Below are 4,955 nucleotides of genomic sequence, written 5' to 3'. Positions count from 1 at the left end.
ATCGCAATACTGTATATCGGGATATATCATATCGTGACCCCTCTGTCATGATATGTATCGTATCRCCAAATTCTTGCCAATACACAGCCCTACTGGAGACAGCACCTCACTCCCAACCCAGACAGCTCATGATCAAGTGAAGCTCTTCATCTTGGTTTGAAGCTGTTTCATCCTGATCGTGGCAGCTTGCTTTCCTTTGGTTTAACACGTAAAGCACAGTGGTCCATGTCAAAGCTGAGAATCTCTTTGAGTCTCTCAATAAGTTCTTGAGACATTTATTGTGGACCTTCTGAGCCGTGCTCTCACGATCTGAAACAGTTCCATTTTCCTGAGTAACTTTTTCTTTTACCCATAATGCTACCTTTTTTTTACACCTTAAAGCAATGTAGCATCTCTTTATTAGCATCTGGCTTCTAGGAGGACTCAGGTTCCAAGGTCTGATGGTGTACAGGGGCGGAGATAGGTTTTTTTTGCAGGGGGTGGTACACGGGTGGCCAAGGTGTTTTTTAGGGGGACACATATAAATAAAACGCTCTGAAAATTAAAAAATTCCTACCACAGCWATAGTTCCAAAGGACATTAATTCAGCTGTTTTAAGAAATACTGAGCTGAATTTTGTGTGATCATAGCTAAGAATGATTAAAAAAAACATGCTGAATGCTAGTCACAATTTGTTATTCAGCCATTTTAATTCATACAAAGTTGACGATTAGTGTAGAAAGGGCTATAATTCAGCCATTTTTGAACACACACAGCTGAAAATCTATAGTAGTATTGGAGAATAATCTTTAACATGATCTAAATCCATACACAAAATCCAAGATTCCTCCACACTTTTATTTAGGGGTGACACCTGGGGGTGGCCAATCAGATCCGCCCCTGATGATGCAGCTTTCCAGTCCTGGAAGATTTGTTTTTTCATCACAAGGCTGATATTTATCCAGACATTACTCCGAAAACATACTGAAAACACATACCCACGGTGAGTGACGAACAGACTTTTAGAGCTGCTTTAAATATTGCTTTTACACTAATTTGGTCTGCAAATATTTATTAAATCTCTTGAATTCATCATCTTCACACCATCTTTCCTCCATCAAATATTTTCTCCCAACTCTTCCAATTTAGCTTTGTGGACATGTGGCTTTTCTGGTAATTTTTCAGGTCGGAAGATTTATTATTTGTGTCAAATTGTTAAATTTGAACCAAGTTCTGCTAGGGCACAGTAAACTGATAACAAAGACTTATTTATAAAAATGTGAACTTTGCCAGCTGTCTCTATACTTCCCTTGGAGGAAACACATGAGCTACACAAAAAGTACAAAAATTAAAACTCATCATGAAGCAATAAATTAACTGGATTTCTAGTCTTCATTTTGACATTATTTTTTTGGCTTGTTAAAACCAGAATGGACCACAGCACAAACTTACTTGTGCTTGAAGAAAGCTCAGGCAGTTTTAGCTGAGCCTAACCACCCCCTCTTCAAAGAGTTTTCTCTTTTACCATAAGGACGCAGATTTGCTGTAAAAAGATGTCGAACCAACAGATTTAAGWATTCCTTTTTAMCYKSYKKTWMTKKYMWTTTWAAWWMYTYYTKKTKRWTKKTKKKKKKTTKKMRKTTTTWMMMYYKWWMCMWKRWKGKTTTTTATGTATTTGTGGTTGGTGATTGTTTTTGCTCGTGCTGGCTGTGACACAAATTGCCCCATGGGGATATTAAAGATTACTTGACTTGACTTGACGACTTGACTTGACTTGACTTGACTTGACTGGTCTATTCTGGTAGTTTTACAACTTTATCTTCTAAAATCTTGGAAAGTAGTTCAAAATCCTCCTAACACCACTTAAATGTTGGAGACGGAAGCACTGTGGGTTTTCTGCTCATTTGGATGCAGTGTATTTGTTTTCCAGCAGATGGAACTATACAACCACTACTGGAGCTGAAGACTTTTAAAACATAAAACCTTTTTGTATTTCCATTGAGGACATGTTAAAGGAATGACTTCATCTACTATTGAAAGATCTGGTTGTTTATGTGAATATGACGCATTTTACTGGCTGGAAACAAACAAATATTTTATTTCCTAGTGAAATATTTGGAATTAGCAGCCACACTTTTGTTGCCAGAAGGTTAAATGTGCAGGTTATGCATGAACAGCACCTTTCCTACRGAATAAAGTTGCACTGACCTGTGCCTGCAGACCAGGGGTCAGGCCAAGCAAGCGTCGGCAAGGCGTCTAATTGTTTTAACCCAAACTCACACACACCCCCACCAAACTGCCGCCCACTCTCATCCATAAATGCTTTTCCACTGCAAATCAGAGAGCAAATAAATCACCATGGTTACAGTGATGTAATAATTGTTGTACTTGAAGTGAGTTTTGACTGAGGCAGCTGTGGAGCCACTTAGAAATCAATGATTACGTAGAAATAAGTTGGCATGCTTCACAGAAGAAGGAACCTCTTCTGGATCCTGAATGCCGTATGGAAAACACAAAAGAAGACACCGAATGAATTTCTTTATCTAAAAATTCARTGACATTATTGGTGAGAGGAGTTTTTGTGGGTCAATCTGGCCTAAGAATGTAGTATACAATCATAATATATTTTACAATATATTATGACAAAACATAATCCAAACATGTATAAATGATAATGACTTCAAATATAAAAAAAGATATATAGCTCCTACAATTTTAAATAATTAGTAAAGTGTCAACATGGAGTGCGGAGAAAAAGGAGGGAAATCATCCTCCAGGCTAGGCTAACAGCTGGCCACAGTGATTCAGGGTCGTTCAGGTTTATAAAACAAACTTMTCTCAAAAATGTCACACTGGTGCGAAAAAACACTAAATTAGCTTATAATAAACTTTTATATAAATTATATAATTTCTTTTGATGACGTTTTCCCATTTTCGCTCACACACTTTTACTTGGCGACACAGACTTTGTTCAGTTGAGTAAACAGCTACAAACATGTTTAATATTAGCCAATGTAGTGTTCTTTCACACTAATGAGTCATTTTTTTGGTTGTTTTATAAACCTGAAAAGAAAGGAAAAAAACATGTAATTATGTGGCTATTTGGCTAACCATTAGCCTAGCTTGATCTGCTCTTTTGTTCAAACTAAACAGGTGAAAGGTGAACATGCAAAGGTGTGATTGTTTAATATTAGTGAATGCAGCATTATTTTATGCCATTGTTTCATTGTTTTTATTATTTCTTAGTTGGAATAAGCTTGAAAAAACTATTTTAAAATCTGGGCACTTGTTAGGCTAACCATTAGCCTAGCTTGACCTGTTCTTTTCTTTACACGCTGTCATGGCTGATAAGGTTTTTAGACAAAACATCACTATAAAAATGGCCACACTATCCTTTTAAAATCTATTTTTTATTATCTCATTAAATGACATCAGATTGGAGAATTGGAGTTTAATTCTGACTGAATTTATGATCGAACAGCTAGTCAGAGCATGGCCAAGATGGTGATGCTTCCAACTTAATACAACATTTTCAAAAGATTAATTGCAGTTCATACAATGCCATATAAACCTTTACATCACCGTGCAGTTTCACATTTTATGGATATTTATTAATATTTCTGTGGTTTTATTTGTAAATTAAATACCACTATAGCCTAAATAATGCATGAATTGGTGTTGACTCTAAGCTAGCATTTTTAGCATGTATTAGCTTAACGTCTGTAAAAATGACTAMTACATACAGTATATTTTTTGTGTGTTTGCTAATTAACCATTCTGCAAAAGACTGCCAAATAAAAAGCTAAAAAAGTTTAGTAAGTAGAGTCTAATAAATCTGTTGGGTTGCCTTTAAATGTGTTAATAATGTGTTTTAAGACAGGCAATCCACAAACACAGGCTTTTTTACACTCTTGGTCATCTGTTTGGATAAAGACACAGAAATAGCCCTCATGGCTAAACCCAACCTCTTTCATTCACAACTTCGTTTCAACTCATCAAAGATCAAAATAACATTATTTTCTCCAACTCTACTTTGTGTTTGAGCCTGTGGTATGCATGTGTGCAAGAGCGTAATTAGCTGACTTCCCTCTGATCTTTAATGCATTATTGAATATTTCAAAAGAGTCTCAATCCTTGGGGCTAAGTGGCTGCCAGGTAGGAATGACGGGGCCAGTTCGGTTGTGATGAAGGGCGGTCTCGCCATTACGCAGTCTGGGCCCACTCTGATGGCCTTGTGTGAACCTGTAGGCTCATGAATAATATAAATTCCTCCACTGTATTTGGAAGCACTCTGGGCGGCGGTGAGGAGGAAGCCGGTGATGTTCCATCGATTTGTGGCCGAGGGATTTCAGGGAATGGGTCGGTTCGATTTTAGTGGTCCGCAAAAAATAAAAAAATTGCTATCATTCCYGGTGGGAGAAGAAGAGCCAGGGTCCAATGTTTTCGTCGCCATGTTCAGCACACCGCAACCTTGACAAGACAATAGCCTGGTTGTCATGGTGATCTGCCATTTTCTCTTGACATTTTCGAGATTTTCATCTTTTTCAATTACTGACAGTATGTTTTTGTCTTCTCCTCTGAAAGGCCACTGACGATTATTGGATTTACTTTGTTGTGGGAGGCCATTCTGAAATTGGAAAATGCCAAAATGCAAGACAGTAAAAAGAAATCTGTTCAGTTTGGGAATACCATCAAAAATACATTTACTTACTGAGATTGACTGTTATTTTCTTATTTTTGCAGACATGATAGTAAGACATTCCATGTTATACCTTTTTTGTTGTTAAAATACATCAGTTAACACATTTGAGTCTAAAAATTTTTAAAAGTAGAAAATACACTAAGTACCACCAATTTAACAGATTTAGTAACTTTATGTGAAAATGCAAGTGAATGTTAAAGGGCCAATATTATGCGATTCTCAGGCATTTATTTAAACACTATACCATAAAAAAGTATCTATGTCACCTTTAGCT

Source organism: Austrofundulus limnaeus, unplaced genomic scaffold (assembly GCF_001266775.1).
Source record: "Austrofundulus limnaeus strain Quisiro unplaced genomic scaffold, Austrofundulus_limnaeus-1.0 Scaffold195, whole genome shotgun sequence".
In the NCBI taxonomy this organism is placed as follows: Eukaryota; Metazoa; Chordata; class Actinopteri; order Cyprinodontiformes; family Rivulidae; genus Austrofundulus; species Austrofundulus limnaeus.
Note: the sequence above shows the minus strand (reverse complement) of the source record.